Source organism: Meriones unguiculatus, chromosome 14, assembly GCF_030254825.1.
Source record: "Meriones unguiculatus strain TT.TT164.6M chromosome 14, Bangor_MerUng_6.1, whole genome shotgun sequence".
Taxonomy (NCBI): Eukaryota; Metazoa; Chordata; class Mammalia; order Rodentia; family Muridae; genus Meriones; species Meriones unguiculatus.
This window is the reverse complement of record NC_083361.1, coordinates 50,276,476-50,299,453: the sequence shown is the minus strand read 5'-3', so window position 1 is coordinate 50,299,453 and position 22,978 is coordinate 50,276,476. Positions and strand designations below refer to the sequence as shown.

Below are 22,978 nucleotides of genomic sequence, written 5' to 3'. Positions count from 1 at the left end.
AATGCATAAAACATTTTAATATTCTAAAGAAAAAACATCAGAACTCAATAAGCTATAATTTGAAAAGGTATAAAATGAAAATTCTCAGAATAGACATTTCCACATAGTAGCCTTATATAGACAGAAGAAGTAAATGAAAAAAAATATAGTAAAGAAAGCATATAGAAAGACATATAGAAATATATAATATACATAAGTGTTTCTTTGTATATAAATATAGACACAAAACATATATAGTGTATGTGGAGATGTAGATTATTTAATAAAATCTCAGATATTACAATACCATTAGCTGAGTGCAGTGATATGCACTATATACTATTTGTACACCATAGTGTGCTCTTCTCAGGAGGTTTGGAAAGAACCATGACTTCACTGGTGAATGTGAGGCAACACGGAACATTGCACTCAGATTCTATAGCTGAAATACATGACTTATATTTGAAGAAAAACACGATATAATATAACATTGACATATTTAAAACTACAGACATATGTAAGATTATAATTAAAACTCATCTATATGTTTAAATATAACAATTCATTTAATAGAGACAATAATTTCCAAAACTAGTTAGAGATTAAAAATATTCTCACCATAGTTACCCCATCTAAGCAGTGATATCTTACGTTTGTCGGATTGGCAATCTAATCTAAAGGTTCTTAAGGACTGCAAAACAGTTCACAGTGACACAAGAGAAATGAGAGTAAAATGGAAAACTTGAGCATACACGTATTGTAGTTTCAAAACTTATGACAAAATTTTGTTAATGAAGATTTATGTCTATGGTACATGGTGAGGGAAATGAAACACTGTGTTCCAAAATGAGCATTTAGATATATACATAAACCTATGGAGGCCAGTATCAATATTAAGTATTTTCCATAGTTTAGCACCACCTTAAATTTTTTTCCTTTATTTATTTATTTATTTTACTTTATATATATATATTTTTTATTTTTTTTATTTTTTTTATCAGTTACATTTTATTAACTCTGTATCCCAGCCGTGTCCCGATCCCTCATTCCCTCCCAGTCTCTCCCTCCCTCCCTCATCTCCACCGTGCCCCTTTCCAAGTCCACTGATAGGGGGGACCTCCTCCCCATTCATCTGATCCTGTTTTATCAGTTATCTTCAGGACTGGCTGCAAAGCCATCCTCTGTGACCTAACAGGACTGCTCCTCCCTTCAGGGGTGGGGAGACCAAAGAGCCAGTCATTGAGTTCCTGTTAATGCACCTTAAATTTTTATTTATGGTTTTGAGATTATAATATAGTCAAAACATTTTGCCACTTTCCTCTCCACAAGACCTCCCATTTACTTTTACCTCATCTTTCCAAATCCATTGCCTCACTTTTTTTCAATTTTAATTACATCCTCACATATATAATTAAATATAAAACTCTTAGTCTATACCATGCTATCTGCATGTATTCTTTCAGAGCTGGTCATTTGTCATCGATTAACTATTTTTTTTCCTGGAAAAGAACACTTTTCTGACTCTCAGAATTCATCAGCTGCCTGTAGCTTTTATGTAGGGTTGAGGTCATGTGACCTTTTCCTCTTCACCTTGGCATGTCTATTGGTACTGTCTTTTTTTGCACTAAAGTTTAGGCCGTCATGATTCTGAGCCTTTGTAGATATAGCTTCTGATGTTTCTAGGAGACACAATAACACAGCAAATTTCCATCTTTTGGCTCTTAAAACCTTTCCATCCCCTTTTCCCCGATGTTCCATGAGTCTTGGATGCGGGATTGGTTTATAGATGTATCTACTGGGATTGAGCCCCATAACTCTGCTTTTTGATTGGTTGTGGTTTTTTGTACTTATCTCTTTTTGTTAAAAAATTGAAATTTCCTTGATGGGAATGAAAATTAGACATTTCTGTGGATATGAAGGCAAATGTTTAGACTGTAGTTTAAAACCATACTGACTTAGTAAAGTAGTGGACATAGATTATTTTTAATAGCAATGACTTCAACAGCACTGAGTATTTATCTAGGTTTCCAGTACTAGACATTGTTTCCCTTCTGTTGAGTAGGTTTTTAGTCCGATTATAAAGCTATTGGTTCATACCAAGGTATGCCTGTGACTACTGCACATTCATGGATAGTATGCCATTATGGTCATCGATATGGTCCATAGCCAGCTGAATTGTAGTTTGTGGTTCCTCCTTTGGAAGCTTGCATAATGTCTTCTGGTACTATGATGTTTAGGGAAAAGAATAAAGTCAGTTCTAGTTCAGGAGCCTTAGGACTGTGTTTCTGAAGTCACAGCGTCTTCAAACATGGAGACATACATACTATCAACCTTTGGGGTCACCTTATTTTATAAAATAGAATCTCATACAAAAACTAGAGCTCACCATTTGCTAGACACATTGGCTAATGAAAGTGTTACAGGTGTATGATGAAATATATTTTTCAAGGATTTTAGGAATTAAAAAATAGATGGTCATGTTCTGTAGCAAACGTTTTATAACTATGTCATATATGTAGCCTTGAAGAATACTGTGAGGGAATGTACTTACTACATCCAATGTAAAACACCTCACTGATGATCAACCCTCATAAAAGAGTGGGCAATTGTTACTCCAAACAGGAAAGTTTTATTCCATGCAAAGGGGTTTGCTTGAGGAAGAGAATGGTATCTCACTTCAAAAAGCTAAGTGTGATAAATGATAAAAGAAGAGCTACAGATATGGTCAGCGTACCATTAACCTAAAAAATCTTTCTGAGGACCAGATAAAATATGGGAGAGTGGAAATTCCCTGAACAGGGATGAGCAGAGTGATTCAGCCCTACCATATTCTGATTCAGCCCTACCATGTTCTCCAGTGTGGAGAAACACACAGACATTCCAGGAATGATATTCAAGACATAGAAGTGGAGTGACTCAATAATGATGTCTGAGGATTGTGGAAATAAGAGTTAGTACTTTCTTATTTTTATACTTTCCCCATGGATTCATGGAGGAATCATTTTTTAATATTGGATGGTATAATCTCATTACTATATTACATCTTGCTTATTTGACTTTAGACTCTCATTGTTTATGGCTGTGATTGCTGATAGTTGTTTAGAGCAGTTAACCAGATATTTCAAAGTAATTCAGGAAGTTATTTCCAAAATATAACTATTCATTTTAGGACGGAAGTTCAGGGATTCCCATCACTGATCTTCGCATTCAATATATTAAAAGTATCTTTTTTTTTTCTTTTTTTGCTAAGAGAAAGAGTTTATTTGAGCTTTCAATTCCAGAGAGATAAAGGCCCATGATGGCAGGGTACAGACATAGTGAATCACAAATAGGAAGCAGAGAGGCTAAGCTGAAAACTGCATCTTCTATAAATTCTCTCAGTCTGTTTGCTGTAGCATCCTTCTTCCAGCAAGGTCACACCTCCCCATCCTCCCTGAACAGCACCACTAACCGGTGGCCAGTAATCTCATAAGTAAAATTAACATTCTCTTCATATTTGATAAATTTTTGGTACTCTAATTTATGGAAGATACTGAAATAATATAATGTGCCATTTTTATTTTTATTTTTTATATTAATTACAGTTTATTTGCTTTGTATCCCTGCTGTAGCCCTGTCCCTCATTCCCTACCTATCCTACCCCCCTCCCTCATTTCCTCCCATGCCCCTCTCCAAGTCCACTAATAGAGGAGGTCCTCCTCCCCTTCCACCTGACCCTAGCCTATCAGGTCTCATCAAGACTGGCTGCATTGTCTTCCTCTGCGGCCTGGTAAGGCTGCTCACCCCTCAGTGGGAGGTGATCAAAGAGCCACCCACTGAGTTGATGCCAGAGACAGTCCCTGTTCCCCTTACTAAGAAACCGTCTTGGAGGCTGAGCTGCTATGGGCTACATCTGTGCAGAGGTTCTAGGTTATCTCCATGCATGATCCTTGGTTGGAGTATCAGTCTCAGAAAAGACCCCTGTGCCCAGATGTTTTCGTTCTGTTGCTATGCTAGTAGAGCTCATGTCCCCTCAAACGATTTCTATCTCCCCCTTTTTTCATATTATTCCTTTCATTCTACACAAAATTTGGTTATGAGCCTCAGCATCTCCTTTGATACCCTGCTGGATAGTCTTTCAAAAGCCCTCTGTGGTAGGCTGCTGTCCTGTTTCCTGTTTTCTCCCTCTTCCAATGTCCATCCTGTTTGCCTTTCTGAGTGAGGATTAATCATCTTACCCAGGGTCCTCCTTCTTGCTTAGCTTCTTTAAGCAAACAGATTTTAGTATGTTTAAACTATGTTATATGTCTAATATCCACATATCTAATAAGAGAGTGTAGAGAGTGTGTGACTTTCTGCTTCTGGGTTTCTTAAAGTGGATAACATAGTGTTAACCTTTTAGTATTTAGTATTTGAGAGTTGGAGACTCATTTCAGAGAAATGTGATTTATATTTAACCAGAAAAAAAGCTCAGGTAGCCAAAATAATCTTGAGTAAAATAATAATAATAATAATAATAATAATAATAATAATATTACCTGAGTTTTGTTTTAGAGGAGGGGAAGTGGAAGCAATAAAACATAAAATATGAATTCTCTCTGGGTTCTGGCTCAAATTGACAAGAAAGAAAATCAGCCAGTTTTACCTGTGAATTTAAGACTGTGTCAGTTGGGAGTCTCCACTTTGGATACTTTCTTATGAAAGCCGACATTTGGTTTTAGAGCAATTAAACAAGGGTTTAAAATTATGCCTGTTTCAGAGTCTTTGCTATTCTGTCAGTGTTCTAAAGTTTTGTGATTCTATGTTAGAACTCTCAAAGATGTATCTGTTTGATTCTCAAAAGAAATATTGGGATCTAGGCCTAGTCAAACAGCTTACCAAATTAAGAAGAAGTGTTCTATATTATGATAATGGTAAAGAGATAATAAAAAGTATATTTATTTTAGAAACAAAAGGGTCAAAATAAAAATGTAATTATGTCTTTGTTAGCCATTTTTATCTCTGTGTGTATATATTTGTGTATGTGTATGTGTGCATTTTTATGTTGCCAGTGCCTGTGTTTGTATGCCTGTAAAGACCAGAGGAAAATTATTTTTATTGTTTTGAAAACACACACATAGACACACACACAAGCACACACACTACATATATATATATATATATATATATATATATATATATATACATATATACATATATAGTGTATTTGGATGAAATCTTCCCTCATCTCAATCTTAAAATTCCTTCCCTATTCCACACATCTTTTCCTTCACAACTTCAAGTACTTTCTCTTCTATTTTTAAGTACTCATTGAGTTAACTTTAGTGCTACTTGTTGTGTTTCCATGGATGTGGAACTATGTCTTAGAGCATGTGTAGCTCTAAGTGTCAACCTTCCTGTCCAAAAATAATCCATTATCTGGGAGCCATCAAATGTTAATAGCTCTTTAGATACGTGTTTGATTTCATGGATCCTTCCATCAAACATGATAAAAATTTGTCTGATATGATATAATGTTATGCCTTGGCAAGCATTTCTGACTGCTTTGAGTTCATATGTGCAAATATTTTATCTTTCTGCCTGTCTTCAGAGCCAATCAACTGCCATCTTTGGGCATTAAGCTGTATCCTATACTGAAGATTGTTTCATCTGGACTTGCTGACATTTTACACTTTCCCACAAAGTTAGGAAGGCACAATATCCTCATATCAGTATCCAGCAATTTCCTACTAATTGTTATAGGACACTCTGCCATAGCTGCACATTGTTTGGAGAAGGGGCTAGAGTACGGACTCCCTTTAAGTGAACATAAAGAAGATACTATTCTTGACAGATAAAGACTTCTTTGTCTACTTTATTGGGGGAGGATTAAACCCCTGTATGGAATGTCTATCTATGCTCTTAAGAAAGCCTAATAAAATAACTTTTTGGTAAGATTGCATTTGACACATTTTATATTTGTATTCTGAATATGAAATTCAGAAAGTCTTATCTGCAAATAAATAAGCCCATTTATTTTCCATTTCTGTATAGTTAGATTTTAAATTTAAAAATAACTACTTGAGTATAATTAAAGGATAATACTGCTACATACTCCTTAGGATCATTTAAGTTTCTTCCACTCTATGTCTGATGCTGTTATCTAAGTTCCTCCCTAAGTTTCTGAATTCTGAGCTGAATTCTTAGAAAAGAGGAAATGTCAGTGTTGTTTCCCTGTGAGCCCCACACATTTAAGAGAACATGTAAGAGGAGAACACAGAACTCTCAAATAAATTACATGTCAAACATGAACCAAGCTTCTGTGAAGTTCTCACCTGCATCGGTCTGCTTTTTCGTTAAGCTTTAACTCTCTCTCTTTCAGTTAAAGAGATGATAAGAGTTCATTTAAAAAGATCACACAGAGCATTACATACTAAATGATAAAACTGAGTATAAATTATCAAAAAGAAGTAGTTCTAGTGATCCATGTAATATACCTAAATAAAGAAATGTGTGTGTGTGTGTGTGTATGTGTGTGTGAGTGAGAGAGTGAGTGTGAGTGTGCATATATACAATAAGCATAGAAAAAACATTGTGGAGAAAATTGGTAGAAATAGAGAACTGAAATGGAGCATTCAGTAAGTGAAAATCAAAACTAATCCTATTCACACTCATTTATGAATAGGATTTTTTCATAAGCCCACATAGAAACAAGTATAGTAATACTATCTATGTATTTTGTTGTAAATAATATGATTAACAAAGTCAAACTTCTTAAATTTAGTGTGAAAGATTTTGGTAAATTAAATAGTAACAATTTTCATGTGTTGGTGGATTTGTTCATAGGATAAAGAGCCATTGGTCGTCACTTTTGTTTTAATCATTATAGATACATTTGATCACCCATATACACAGACATAGATATGTGCATGATTAGTTATAAGTACAACCACATATCTGCTTTTCCCGACAACAGTTATGTCTTGACGAACCTTATTATTAAGACCATATGGCCTGCAGATTTCTTCTAAAGGCTTTTGATTTTGTTTTGAGGGTGTCTTACAATTTGTGTGTGTGTGTGTGTGTGTGTGTGTGTGTATTTTTTCTTTCTGCATTTTAAGATAAAATCTCATTTAATAAACCAGGCCAATGAGAAATTCTGGATGGATAGCTCAAGACTGCTAGCTCAGCATGGCCTCTTTATTTTTAATATTAAAAATACTGTTTTATTCTCAGTTTTGTTTTATATAAGTCATACACATACTGCTGATCTATATGCTACCTAATAATTAACTCTATATTTGAACAATATATGTAAATTTTTGCCAACCCACTAATATACTGCATGCCACTTCACAGTTGAATCACAATAATTTTTCTAACCTTAAATACTGCTATAAACTGAAATATTCTAAACCAAAATTGCTTTTGAGATTCTAAGGGCTTGAATGTCTGGTTAAAGATTTTAATGATGAGAAGTTAGTAAATAAGACTCATTGAAACAACAACTACAACTTTTTCTTTGGTTACTGTTTTTTAACATCGGCCCTACAGTCCCTCTCCTATATTCAAGAAAGTGACAGAAATTATAGTTGGAAGTCTGGGTGTAGACACTATATGAAGGAGGGATTTTATGGCAGCTCCTGTACCAGCAGATGCATGAGGTAATGGGTGTACTCCATTTCATTTTGATGGAGTAAGAAGCAGAGAGCTTGAGCTGGGACAAAAAGTGCATATCAATGTCAAGGTTCACCACAATGCTCTACTTCTGCTAGTCAGGCCAGAGCCCCAAAGTTCTCCAGCCTCCCAAGATAGCACCATTAGCTGGGACCAGTCAGTCAAACAGATGGGAATTTGGGGGACACTTTCCCCCAAAACTATAAGAAGGAATGTGCCTGCTCTCAAATATGGTGGCTGTTCTGTCCCACATTTTTATATTCTAGGTCTTAATCTTTTCCCATTCTCTCTGTTGCCCTGTAAATCTTTATTTATCTCTAATTTTTCCTACTTATTTCTTGGTAAGGTTTCAGGCAACATAAATTATGTTAGACAATCTCTCAAGAGATAAAATAAGTTTAAGGATGGCTTCCAATTCACAAGTTTCCAGCCTCATTTTCTCAAGTGTGGGGATTGTAAACAGCTATCACCGAATTTAATCAGCTATTACTTTCTAATATTAATTTCTGATAAAGCTAAAACATTTGGGCAGGGACATCTAGGCCAGTCTATAGAGTGAGTCATAGGAAGCAAAGGTATGATACTATTGAATTGCAGGATTGTACCTACAGTCCAAAAAATGAAATAAATACAAAAAAAAAAAAAAGAAATAAACCTTGAAAAATCTAGAGGGGATTTGGATTTGAGGAGCTCAAAATATATTACTTAGGTATGTTATATTTTTTAGAATAAATAAAACACATTCTTTGCCCAAATCTTCTCCCAAAACACATTGTCTGAAATCTCAGTGAACTAATAAAATAGGCAGCTAAAACACACACACACATTCACACAAATCATTGTGTAGTTCAAACTTCATCAAGGCAGCTTGTGCAGGTGGTAATTAACATGAAAGCCCATAAAAGTACAATGAACAGAGTGGGAAACCTTGAAGCACTCAGACATATTTTGGATGTTGTTTATTGTTTGTTTGTTTGTTTGTTTTTTAATCACACCCCATCCTTCAAGGCTCAAGTATCTATGTGGAAAAGGAGGTAAAATTTTTGTAAAATAATTTGTGGACACCTTCAAAGAAAGAATGATTTCCAGACAGCACAGGGCTGATACACATATGAACTCTCAAAGACTCTCAAAGGCATACACAAGACCTTCACAAGTCCAAGGAAAACAAAAACATCAGCTAAGAGAATTGAAGTAGTTACAAACTCCTCCCTCTAACCAAAAGATTGTGTGCAATTAATAGGAGGGGTAAATCAGGTTTCTTCAATGGAGCTACTTAACTTACTGCAACCAGACTCCAGGGTAAGCTTCATACGCAGGAATAGCTGATCAAGACAAAATGCTTTGCACATTTTTTACTTGAGTTTTTTTTATGGTTTGTTTTGTTTACAGCTTTGATTTTTAAGAGAAAAAGAATGTGACAGTGGGGGAATCCAAGATGGTGGATACTAGTGTACAGTGCATCTGAGGGGTACAGGATCTGAAACTCCAAAATTGGTGAGTGGTCAACCACATATCTGCTTTTCCAGACAGCTGACAACAGTTATGTCATGATGAACCTTATTATTAAGACCATTTGGCCTCCAGATTCTCAGATGAAACCAGAACATTGACATTGAGGCTTCCTGGGAGAATGGGAACAACACATGAGCTGGGACAGTTTGGATCTAGGTCACCCATGTACATCTCTGGGGACTGAGAGTGATAAATATTCAACCCCCCCCCCCCGCACTTCCCCTTGCCCCAAGCACAGGCCTCCCTACTCTGCCGAGAAGGCTTGCAGTGGCTGCTGCTCCAAGAAGGGGCCTCCTTGATCATTAGATGTGGCAGTGGTTGTTCCAAGGAGGAGCCTCCATGCTTGGTGACTGAGACAGCAGAGGCAGCTGCCCCAAGTACAGGTCTCCCTGTCGGGAAGCCAAACAGTGGAAACCACTGAGCTGACAGATCTCCCACACTTTCATTTGCCCCTGCGGGCCCAAATCTGAAAGTAGAAAACATGAGGAACCCTTGTGCTTTCCGATTAGACCTGAGAGTGAGTGAGTGCACCTGCAAGTGAGTGACAGCAGAGCCCCAGGTCCAGGGTCCTTCTGTGCTAGCAACCAGACACTGGATCACTCCTGCCCACACCACCACAGTGGGCAACATAGGCAACATAGGGATCCTTGGGACAGCATTCTCAACATTGAAGCCCCTCTTCTGTTGATGTCTCACTGGAGTCCTGCCACGGACGGGGCCCACTCGGGCTCCTGTCGTCTGCGGGAGAACAAGGTTTTGGACAGGAAGACACGGTTTCGGTGAAGAATTGACAGACAGAGACACCTTGATGGTTTTGACTCTGCTGCAACTTTACTGAAATCAAGCTAGTATTTTTATACAAAAGACACCTTAAAATTGGCATACTTCCCAGAACATTTAGACTTTTTACGAAGAATACAAAGTTTACATTTTAACTCAAAATGCAGTCAAACATAAAGCAGTACCCACAAGTAATCTTGGCCTAAAAACTTTTTGATCAGCGCAAACAAAGGAAAAGAAACTTCAAATATAGTTTCATTATTGCTAACCAGTGAAGAGGAAAGTTAGGAGCTAAGTCAGATGCCTGCCAAAATCTTTCTCTATATCAAAATCTAACTACACCTTTGTTAACCATCCTCCCATATGTCCTGCTAAAGATCTTCCCTAGAAACAAGGCACTGAAGGGAGGGGAAACTCCCGCCAGCTGCACCTCTCATACTATTATATCTTAAGAAGGGGCCTATTATTTTTTCACTATTCTTAATGCCTATTAATACTAAATCTAACTTATTACTTTTCTTAAACTTATTATTTTTATTAAAGCCTTTAACAATCTACTAATAATAAATTTCTTTATAAAGTTAGTTGTGATGTTTTAGGAGTCACAGAGAAAGATCAAATAATTTATTTTTCCAGCCCCAGAGCCACAACTGAAAAAGCATAGAAATCTCAGAACACGTCTCTTTTCCAAGTGGGATGAGTCTGCCAGGGACCTTCCAGGGGGCGAATTTCTGGAGAAAGGGTATCCCCCACCCTGTAGCTTATGCTACTATGGTGACATACTGGCGTAGGTGTTGCAGAGTCCAGGCAAACAATTCTTAGAGCCAAGGTGTTGCAGCACAGACAGATCTGAATACATGGAGGATAATACACCGGCCTGTGGGCCACTGAGGCATTCAAGGCACCTGCACATGTGCATTACACCAGCAAACAGAGCCAGCACCCCTCCTGCACTTATACTACACCCTTCCAGGCTCTATCACACTGTCCTTCAAGGCACATTTCCACGAACACTTGTACACTTGCGCACATGTGCCTTCGAGCTTCCTCCCTTAGATACAGCTGAAACACCACCATCCACTCTTGAACCAGTTGACCTCTCTCATCTTCCTGAAAACTCCAGACACTAGAAACAGACAGACCCAGTCTGAAGTACAGACTCCAGGAACAAGCAGTAAAGATTACAGATAAGCAGATGACTAGAGGGAAGCATAAGAACATATCCAACAAAAACGAGGAAGTCATGGCTTTACCAGCAATCACAAAAATCAATGAATATTTTAATTCATTGGAAACACAGGAAAATTATCTCAATCTACATTCAAACAGATGAAAGAAATGGTGCAAGGCGTGAAAACAGAATTAGAATTAATAAAGAAAACACAAACAGAGAAAACCCTGGAGCTGGAGAACTTAGAAAAACGATCAGGAACCACAAAGTAAGCATCATGAACAGAATACAGGAGAAGGAAGAGAGAATCTCAGGCACTGAAGATACGCTTGCAGAAATTGACATATCTCCCAAAGAAAATGTAAAATCAGAAAAGTCTCAAACACAAAACATCCAAGAAATCATGGATGCCATGAAAAGACAAAATCTAAGAATAATAGGAATATATGAAAAAGAAGATTCCAGGCTCCAAAGTCGAGAAAATATTTTCAATAAAATCATAGAAGAAAAATTTCCCTACTTAGAGACGTCCATAAACATAAAAAAGGCCTACAGAATACCTAATAGACTAGACCAGAAAAGAAACTCCTCCCATCACATAAAAGTCAAAACATTAAATCTACAGAACAAAGAAAAATATTAACAACAGCAAGGAAAAAGGACAAGTAACATGTAAAGGTAGACCTATCAGAATCACACCAGACTTCTCAACAGAAAATATTAAAGGCAGAAGGTCCTGGGCAGATCTCATACAGACTAAAAGAGACCACAGATGCCAACCTGACTACCCAGCAAAGCTTTCAATCAATACAGATGTGGAAAACAAAATATTCCATGACAAAAATAAACTTAAAAAATATCTACCCAGCAACCCAGAGCTACAGAAGATACTAGAAGGAAAACTTGAGTCTAAGAAAATCAACTACACCCAAGAAAACACAGGTGTAGGAAACTTCACAACAAAAAATTAAAAAAAAACAAGTACAGAAACACAATAACACCATCAACTCCAAAATAAAAGAAACTAACATTCATTGGTCAATACTACCTATTGACATCAACAGACTCAACTCTCCAATAAAAATACACAGACTAACAGAATGGTTGTAGAAACAGGATCCAACATCCTTCTCCAAGAAACACACCTCTGCACAAAGATAAACACTACCTCAGGGTAAAAGGCTAGAAAAATGTTTTTCAAGCAAACAGACCCTGAAAACAAGCTGGAGTAGCTATCCTAATATCTAATAAAATAGACTTTCACCAAAAATTAATCAAAAAAGATGGGGAGGGCATTTCATTCTCATCAAAGGAAAAATCCACCAGGAGGCATCACAAACCCAAACATCTATGCTCCAAATACAAGATCACAGGCATTTGTAAATGAAACATTATTAAAGCTTAAATCACACATTGATTCCAACACCTTAATAAATAGTGGGAGACTTCAACACTCCACTCTTCCTATGGGACAGATCATTTAGACAGAAGCTAAATAGGAAACTAATGACACTTACAGAGGTCCTAAATCAAATGGACATAATAGATGTCTACAGAACTTTTCATCCAAACTCAAAAGAGTATGCCTTCTTAGCACCTCATGGAAACTCCTACAAAATTGACCATTTAGTTGGGCACAAAGTAAGCCTCAACAGATACAAATAACCCCTTGTATCCTATCAGATCATGGGCTAAAACTATACCTCAACAAAAACCAAAATAACAAAAAGTCTACATACACATGAAACTAAACAGCCCTCTACTCAGTGACAGCATGGTCAGGGAAAAAATGAAAAAAAAAAAAAATAGAGACTTTCTAAAATTCAATGAAAATGAAGGCAAAATTTACCCAAACTTATGGGTCACAATGAAAGCTGTGCTAAGAAGAAAGTTCATAGTACTAAGTACCTCCAGAAAGAAGTTGAAGAGATCTCATACAAGCAAGTATTATTGGCACACCTAAAAGTCCTTGAAAAAAAAAAAAAAAGAAGCAGACACAACGAAAAGTAAAGTAGTAGAGGATTAGAAATAATCAAACTCAGAGCTGAAATCAATGAATTAGAAACAAAGAAAACATGAACTCAGTGGCTGGCTCCTTGATCACCTCCCCCTGGGAGAGGAGGTACAGCCTTACCAGGCCACAGAGGAAGGCAATGCAACTAGTCCTAATGAGACCTGACAGGTTAGGGTCAGATGGAAGGGGAGGAGGATCTCCCCTATCACTTGACTAGGGGAAGGGCATGGGAGGAGTAGAGGGAGGGAGGGCAGGATTGGGAGGGAACAAAGGAGACAGCTACTGCTAGGATATAAAGTGAATAAATTGTAATTAATAAAAATAAATTAAAAATGAAAAAATAAGGCAAATACAGATATATAAAAAAAACCTAAAAACAAAACAGAGTGCAAAACCAAGACAGAATAATAACTCAAGGAATTTTCTTGTTCCTTAAAAATGTTCCAATATCATGTAGTTACACAGTAAGAACCAAAGGTTTTGTAGACAGACTCAGGATTCTTACTTTAATGACAATGACTATTGTGCATCTCTACCAACTCTATATTTTCACTTAAAAAATATACTCCTGTGGGATAGAGGCAGAACAGAGAAAGAGCTGAGCTGGTCCACACACCCTACTTCTTTGATACTAGAAGGCCATATTTAGGGACTTTTTATTGACACTTGGAGCTTCAGAATCTTTCTCAACATATTCACTTCATAATTTCTTCCTGTAAAATTAACAACAAAACTCAAAATTCACCATAATTTATTTTATATCTCCAGTTCTTCATTTTGTTTGTTTGTCTGGTTTTTTTTTTGTTTTTTGTTTTTGTTTGTTTGTTTGTTTTTTTGGTTTAAACAGACAGGGTTTCTCTCTGTAACCTTGGCTGCCCTGGACTCACTTTGTAGACCAGGCTAACCTTGAAGTCACAGCAATCTGCCTGCCTCTGCCTCCCTGTGTGCTGAGATTAAAGGTTTACACCACCATGCTTAGCTTTACCTACAGTTCTTATTTTTCAATCGTTATATTAAAAACCACCTTTCTTTTTAATTCATGCCATACTTTTGTTCATGGATTTTTGTTACATGTGCACACACACAAACCCACACAGGCACACACATACACACACACACACACACACACACTCCTAAATATCCACCATAGTATACCTCTTATGTTAGCTTTATGTATATTTTGGGGGATGCTTATTTCGATAACTAGTTACTCTTCTTTTCCCTGGGAAGACTATTTCTTCTACTGCCAGTATTCCTTATTATCCTGTTGTTCTTTGTGTAGGGTTGAAAACTTGCTGCCTTTCCCTGTACAATCTAGCATATCTGTCATTGCTCTATCTACTCACCTTATGTTAAGACAGGCATGTTAATTGACCCATCCACAAGTCTGTCACCAGAGATCCTGAATTGGTGAGTGGGAATGAAAAAGGGAACAAGGGCATGAGAAATGAAGACCAAAACAGTTTCTCTGATCAAGGTCTCAGTTTATTCGAATTTTTCATACAACTTTATAGGCAGGACGGAAGGAATGTAATTACCTTTGCCAGCGTTACTAAGTGACTAGAAATGACAGGATGGCCCACCAAGATACACTGATAATGGTTATTTAGAAAGTTCCTCAGAAGTATTACTTAGGAAGCCCTGAGGGAGAGGAGGATTTAAGGTATTTCAGGAAGATGATCTTATCAAAAGCCCCAGGTCAGCCAGGACTGCACTATTGTATCCAAGCAGTAGGCCATCAAAGCCAGATGCCAAAATTCAGGAGGCAACAAGGTGCCAGAAGGCCCCCAACAGGTCCCCCTTTATTTTATTTTTAAAAGGCCATAATCCCAAGTGAATCGCGCCTGCCTTAGGTGGGAATCCGGGGTCTTCAACCCTTGCTAGACCGTCATTGGATACATCAGCAGCAATTGGCTGAGCTCCTATTTTAGGCAGCAAAAGGGGGGAACAGAAGACCACTGTGTATTCTCTTACCCATCACTGACTAACCGGTTCAGCTCACTGGAATGATCAGTATCAGGTCTAATTGTAAACCTCATGGTCAATCATTTCAAGCCTTTGATAGTGCACCTGGATGAGCTGTACCTTTAGGGCATCAACCTGCAGTTTAATAAAAGCCTTAACTTTGTTGAAGAGAACTGGTCCTATTGAAAGAATTATCAATAATATAAGCAGGGGACTAAGGAAAGGAAGGAGATAGGGAAGGATCCTGTTTAACCCATTCTAGAAGGGTGATTCAGTCAACTCCCTTCGTTGCCTCTCCAGGTCTCCTTTTTTTTTTTTTTTTCTTTTTCTATTTAGAACTGCAGAAAGTGTCTGCCTCCCCTAGCTATATTTAACCTTTGCAACAACTACTTTATTTTTTTTCCACCAGGAATAATTTTGGAAAAATTATAATTGGGATGAATTAGTTCATTATGGTAACTGCTGGTTTAGAAGAAAATAATGTGAATGTTGCATGTTCTGTCAAAAATAGCTTGTGGTGAACTTTGAACAGGAATGATATGAAGAAAACAATTCTAACCTCCCCCCCCCCCGCCACTTCCTTCTTTTTCTAAATATTTTCCATTTGTACCTTGCTGACAAATTTATTTTTCTGGATTTCTTTCTATCTCCCGGGCCATTGAACAGTGGTATAAATCAACTTTTGTAACTGCCATTCTATTCCCTCTCCTTGTTGATGCAGGCACTTCTGGTGAGACCTAACTGACTAGGATCAGAAGGATGGAAAAGAAGACCTCCCCTATCAGTGGACTTGGGGAAGGGCATGCATGCAGAAGGTGGAGGAAGGGAGGGATTGGGACCAGAGGAGAGAGGGAACCACAGGTGGGATACAAAGTGAATAAAGTGTAATTAATAAAGAATTAAAAAAAAACATATAAAAAAAGCAGAAAGTATTTTAAGGCCAAGAGAAATAATCTCCAGGTCTTCTTGTAGCTTCTTTACTTTGCCCATCACTATGCCCAATTTATTGGCATAGAAGCAGCATTGTTCCTGTAAAGCCAAACAGGTACCTCCCTTTTCTGCTGTTAGTAAGTCTAATCCTCTTCTGTTTTGTAATACCATTTCTTCTAAGGAGTCTAACTGCTCCTGAATATCCTGTATGGTACTAGACAAGAGCTGGACATCATCAATCAGCTGTTGTGAGAGCATATGATATTTATACAGTGAGACTCCCAGTCCTGCTGATCCTGTGGCCAGGGACGCAGTTAGCCCCAGTCCCACCAAGAGAGGAATAACTTAAACAGCTCTCTTTTGTCTGCCAGCCACTAGATCGAAACTAGGGACTGGCACAGGCTCATCTCCAGGGATAATACCTATGTCCAGAAGGAGAGATGCCTGAATGCACGTCCCAGTCCAGTTGGCAGGCAAGAAGGTAAAGGCCTCATTGTTTCTGCAAAGGAAGATGGTATCATCATTAGGGCAGAAGGCTGTTGAAATTTTAACAACTGTTTTACAGGAAGCAAATGTTGCATCCCCAACATTCAAATCAGAACTATCGTTCTTAAAACGTTTATATAGACAGGTGACATTTTGATTGGAAAGTGGTTGTACATGCATGGGGGGCATCAAAACATAACCCTTAGAGGAGGCTGTGTAAGTGGCATTAAGCGTAGGCAGAGCAAGGGGGAGTGGCTGTCTCTGCCTGAGTCAAAGCCAGCAGTCCTGTGCCAGAGAAGTGTTGGAGTCATTAAGCAAGCTATGAGTGGCGGACAGAATGTCAAGAGTTTGAGGATCAACAGGGAGACCTCATTTGCTGTCGGGGAGGGCTAAGGGGTGATAATTGAGGGTGGGATATTCCCTTTCTATAAATTCCTTAATACGTTGCTTAATCTCTAAATTCCGGACCTGATCCTGAGGCCCGCCACTATTGGAGATGTGTATGGGGGTGGGGGGTGGGGGAGAACGATATGTTCCAGCACACTGGCTTTCTTACTTGGCCAAGACAGGGTGCTTGGGACAGCTTGTAATTTCCCAGGACTTGTGGCCGAACAGACCAATCCCCTCCAGCTGTTTCCAGCGAGGTTCTGCCCAGGATGGCAGTGAAGTAGGTTTTATTGTCTTTTCCTGTGCATTGTTGCACACAACTGTAGCAAGTACTGTTCATGGATGTCTGAAAGGAATTACAAGGGCAGGGCTCAGGGCGCCCGTCTTTGGTCTTAGGTATGGTTTTGGGCTTAATAGCACAATGCCACTTTAAGGTAGACCTTGAATCGTGTGCCTGGAGGGCCTGAAAAGCAGTGTGGTCACTACAGTCAACCTGCCTTAGACTATGTAGGCCAGAAATGAGCACCATCGTGCCTTCCTTACAATCACAGGGTTTACCGTAAATTTTTTCCAGTGCCTCCTGGGCCTTCTTGGGATCGAAGGACTCAAAACCTCCATATACAACTTTCAAGGAGAGGAGAAGGGTTGCAGTCCAAAGTGTGAGCTAGCACAGTTGAGCCATGACCTGGTGAGGAAAAAACAAACAAACAAAAAAAAAAAAGGAATTCTCAGGGGAGGGTTTCTTCCCTGGATTGATGAATGTTAACATCTATTTGTTTAACGAGTCGCTCAGGTAACCATCTGGAAGCATCCATTTCTTCCGAGAATATACAAACTGAACCTCGTCCCCAGATTAGGACAAGGTCAGGTCCTTTCCATTTGTTGGTAAAAGGATCTTTACAATAAACAAGAGCATAATTTTTTGTGGTTCATAGTGCCAGAATCTGTCTGCTGACAAACGGCCATCTTGGTCCAAGGAGAGAAAATTTAAAATGAAGAGTGCATGAGATAAGAGATTTTGGGGGGAACCGTTGGAGGGGTACCATTCCCCCTTTTTTTTATTTTTGTAAGGGTATTTTTAAGAGACAGATGGGCACGTTTAACAATACCCTGTCCCTGGGGATTGTAAGGAATACCAGTAATATGCTTAATATTTAAGGTTTGGCAAAAATGCTGAAATTGTTGGCCCACATAGGCAGGCCCATTATCAGTCTGTGAGGAAGTGCAGGAATCTCAGTCGCCCCGATTATAAATTTCCCAAGCCTAGTCAATCTGTTTTGGGTGCAGCCTGAAGACGTGAAGGGATACCATTTTCAAATTTACCCAGCCCTTTTCCAGGGGTATGACTCTGTGCAAGCATCTGGAGAGTGACAACATCATTAGGGCTACACATTAAAATTCCCTTTTGAGAGAGGATGTCTCTATCCCAGAGATTTACCGGCAGACCCGGGATCACAAAAGGCTCTAAATTCCCTTGATTTCCCTCTTTATCTCTCCAAGTTAACATCTTAGAGCATTGTTCAGGATTATGTCTCTGGCCAATTCCCCTCAGATGGGTAAGTGTGGGGAAAAGAGGCCAAGCAGATGGCCAATCCTCCTCTTTAATAATGGAGACATCTGCATCCGTATCTACGAGACCTGAGACTTGTTTGCCATCTAACCATAAGTCTAGCAAGGCTTGTCCTTTATAACTGGTTGGACCCAGTAAGCATCAGAGGAGCCAAGACCATGATCTCTTCGTGGCCCATAGAAAGATTTGTTGGGGGGAGGGGCTTGTAAGGGGAGCAGAACTAGTTGAGTAATTCGATGTTTTGCATGGATGGAGACAACACCATATAGAGCCTGGGCACTGCCATTTTGTTCTATTGACAGTGTTCTTTCCTTTACTGGAGCTGTTCAGTTTTGAGATGTCCTATTTTTGAATTATAAATCTTAAAGTTTTATCTATTAGTGTTCTTTTCAGGAAGTGGTCTCCTGTGCCAATGAGTTCAAGGCTTGTATCCACTTTCTTCTCTAGCAGATTTACTGTATTTGGCTTTATATAGAGGTTTTTATATAGAGGTACAGTCTTAGACTGGACATGAGTTTAATGCAGGGAGATGAATATGGAGCTATTTGTATTTTTCTACATATAGTCATCCAATTAGACCAGCACTGTTTGTTAAAGATGCTCTCTCCTTTCCATGGTATGGTTTGGGTTCCTTTGTCAAAAATCAGGTATGCATAAGTGTGTGGGTTTATTTCTGGATCTTCATTTTGATTCCATTGATCAACCATTCTATTATGTGCCAGTACCATGCAGTTTTTATTATTATTGCAATGTAGTATAGCCTGAGGTCATGTATGGATTGTTGTTTTAGCTATTCTAATTTTTTGTTCCATATGAAGTTCAGAATTGTTCTTTCAAGGTCTGTGGAAAAGATGTGTTGGTACTTCAATGGAGATTTGCATTGAATCTGTAGATTACTTTTAGTAAGATGGCCATATTTTACTATGTTAATCCTACTGATCTATGAGCATGGAAGATATTTCCATTGTCTGGCCTCCTCTTAAATTTCTTTTTTCAGAGACTTGAAGTTCTTGTCACATAAGTCTTTGACTTTCTTGGTTATAGTTACCCCTAGATATGTTATATTATTTTTGACTATTGTGAAGGGTATGGTTACCCCTACTTTATTTCTCTGCACCTTTGTCATTTGTATACAGGAGGGCTACTAATTTTTTTTTTATTAACCTTGTGTCCAGCCATTTTGCTGAAGGAGTTTATCAGCTGTAGGAGTTCTCTCATGTAATTTTTGCAGTGCTATTATAAACTATCATCTCATCTGCAAATAGCAATACTTTGACTTCACCCTTTGCGATTTTTTATCACTTTGACCTCCTTTAGTTGTCTTATTGCTCTAGCTAAAACTTCTAGGACTATACTGAAGAGAGTTGGGAAGAGTGGCCAACTTTTTTATGTCCCTGATTTTAGTGTAATAACTTTGAGTTTTTCTCCATTTAGTTTGATATAGACTATCTGTTTGCTGTATATAGCCTTTATTATGTTTAGATATGGACTCTTTTATCCATGACCTCTCAAAGACATTTACCATGAAAGGGAATAGGATTTTGACAAAGACTTTTTCTGCAACTAATGAGATGATTTTTTTTTTCAATTTGTTTATATGGTGGATTACGTTAATGGATGTTTGTATGCTAAACCATCCCTGCATCCCTGGAATGAAGACTACTTGATCATGGCGAATGATGGATTAGAAATGTTCTTTTTTTTTTTTTTAGGTACCAATGGCAAATGTTTCCTTTCTTCACTGTTATTATTATTATTGTTATTATTGTTATTATTATTATCTACTTTCCCAATTGTAGCCCCCTCCCTCATCTCTTCCTGGTCCCACTCTGCCTCATTCTCCCTCTCCCTATTTCTCCCATATCCCTCTTCCCTATCCACTAATAGGGAAAGTCCTCCTCCTCTATTGTTTGAACTTAGCCTATCAGGTCCCATCAGGACACTTAAGGAAATGCTCAGTGTCCTTAGTCATCAGGGAAATGCAAATCAAAACGACCCTGAAATTTCCCCTTACACCCATCAGAATAGTTAAGATCAAAAACACAAGTGACAATACATGCCAGAGAGGATGTGAGATAGTGGATCCTTCCTGAATTGCTGGTGAGAATGTAAACTGTACAACAACATTGGAAATCAATCTGATGCTTTCTCAGACAACTAGGAATAGTGCTTCCTCAAGATCCAGCTATACCACTCCTAGGCCATTATCCAAAATATTCTCAAGGATACAACAAGAAATTCAGGCTTTTGAAGTAAGACCTAATGATTTTTTTTTCTTCAGTTTCTTTGTTATGTCCACCTTTTTTCTTTTTTGTCTGTATTTTTTTATTATTAGTTACATTTTATTGACTCTGTATCCCACTCCCTCATTTCCTCCCAATTCCACCCTCCTTCCCTCATCTGCTCCCTGCCCCTTTCTAAGTCCACTGACAGGGGAGGACCTCCTCCCCTTTCTTCTGAGCCTGGTTTATCAGGTATCTTCAGGACTGGCTGCAAAGTCCTCCTCTGTGGCCTAGCAGGGCTATTCCTCCCTCGGGGTGGGGGGTGGGGGCAAAGAGCCAGCCACTGAGTTCATATCAGCCAATGAGTTCAAGGTTCTTCCCCACTTTTTCTTTTAACAGGTTTAGTGTGTCTGGTTTTATATTGAGGTCTTTGATCTACTTGGACTTTAGTTTTGTGCAGGGTGATAAGTATTGATCTATTTGCATTTTTGTACACGTAGACATTCAGTTAGACCAGCACCATTTGTTGAAGATGCTGTCTTTTTTCTATTGAATGGTTTTGGCTTCTTTGTCAAAAATCAAGTATTCATACGTGTGTGGGTTTATTTCTGGGTCTTCTATTCAATTCCATTGACCCTCCTTTCTGTTTCTATGCCAATACCATGACATTTTTATTACTATTGCTCTGTAGTACAGTTTGAGATTGTGGATGGAGATACCTCAAGATGATCTGTTGTTGTACAGGATCGTTTTGGAGATTCTGGGTTTTTTGTTTCTCCATATGAAGCTGAGAATCTTTCTTTCAGGGTCTGTAAGAATTGTGTTGGTATTTTCATGGGAATTGTGTTGAATCTGTAGATTGCTTTGGGCAGGATGGCCATTTAGACTATGATAATCCTACCAATCCATGAGCACGGGAGATCTTTCCATCTTTTAATATCTTCTTCAATTTCTTTCATCAAAGACTTGAATTTTTTTTTTTCAAACCGGTCTTTTACTTGCTTGGTTAGAGTCGCCCCAAGGTATTTTATGTTATTAGTGGCTAATATGAAGGGTGTTGTTTCCCTGATTTCTTTCTCGGCCCTTTTGTCTTTAGTATACAGGAGGGCTTCTGATTTTTTTGAGTTGACTTTGTATTGAACCACTTTGCTGAAGGTGTTTATCAGCTGAAGGAGTTCTCTGGTTGAATTTTGGGGGTTGCTCATGTATACTATCATATCATCTGCAAATAGTGAAACTTTTACCTCTTCCTTTCTGATTTAAATTCCCTTGATCTCCTTTAGTTGTCTTATTGTTTTAGCTAGGACTTCAAGTACTATTTTGAAGAGATATGGAGAGTGGGCCTTGTCCCTGATTTCAGTGGGATTGATTTAAGTTTCTCTCCATTGATTTTGATTTTGGCTATTGGCTTGCTGTATATTGCCTTTACTATGTTTAGATATGTGCCTTGCTTCCCTGATCTCTCCATCACTTTAAATGTGAATGGGTTGAGAATTTTTCTTTCCAGGTCTGTAAAGAATTGTGTTGGTAATTTGATGAGAATTGCATTGAATCTGTAGATTGCTTTTGGTAAAATGGCCATTTTTACTATGTTAATCCTGCCAAGCCATGAACATGGGAGATCTTTCCATCTTCTCATATCTTCTTCTAATTCTTTCTTCAGAGACTGGGGTTGGCTACCCAGAGGCTATATAAGCTGTGGGCTGGCTTTCCCCAGGGTCCAATGATTGTTCAAGGTTCCTGAATAAACTGCATTGAAAAAAAAAATGTGAATGGGTGTTGGATTTTGTCAAATGCTTTTTTGTCATCTAAGGAGATGATCATGTGATTTTTCTCCTTCAGTTTGTTTATATGGTGGATTACATTGATGTAATTACTTTTGTTGAACCAACCTTGCATGCCTGGGATGAAGCCTACTTTCTCATGTGGATGATATCTCTGATTGGATATCTTGGATTCGGTTGGCAAGTATTTTATTGAGTATTTTTGCATCAATGTTCATAAGAGAGATAGATCTGAAGTTCTCTTTTTTGGTTGGGTCTTTGTGTGGTTTAGGTATCATGGTGATTGTGGCTTCATAGAATGAGTTTAGTAATGTTCCTTCTGTTTATATTTTGTGGAATAGTTTGAAGAGAATTGGATTTAGTAATTCTTTGAAGGTCCGGTATAATTCTGCACTGAATCCATCTGACTCAGGGCTTTTTTTGAAGGGGGACTGTTGCTGACTGCTTATATTTTCTTGGAAGATATTGGTCTATTCAATCTTTCTACCTGATCTTTATTTAATTTTGGTGGATGGAATCTATCAAGAAAACTGTCCATTT

The 22,978-nt window shown here is 38.2% G+C and overlaps 1 long non-coding RNA gene across 2 annotated transcripts in view; it reads left to right on the top strand.

Annotated features, from left to right (window-relative positions):
• LOC132647210 (uncharacterized) overlaps nt 1-22,978 on the top strand; it is a 253,174-nt gene that overhangs the window by 125,898 nt on the left and 104,298 nt on the right. For both annotated transcript variants that reach the window (XR_009585540.1, XR_009585541.1), the window contains one exon: nt 9,007-9,111. This is a non-coding gene — a long non-coding RNA (uncharacterized LOC132647210). The remainder of the gene's footprint in view (nt 1-9,006; nt 9,112-22,978) is intronic.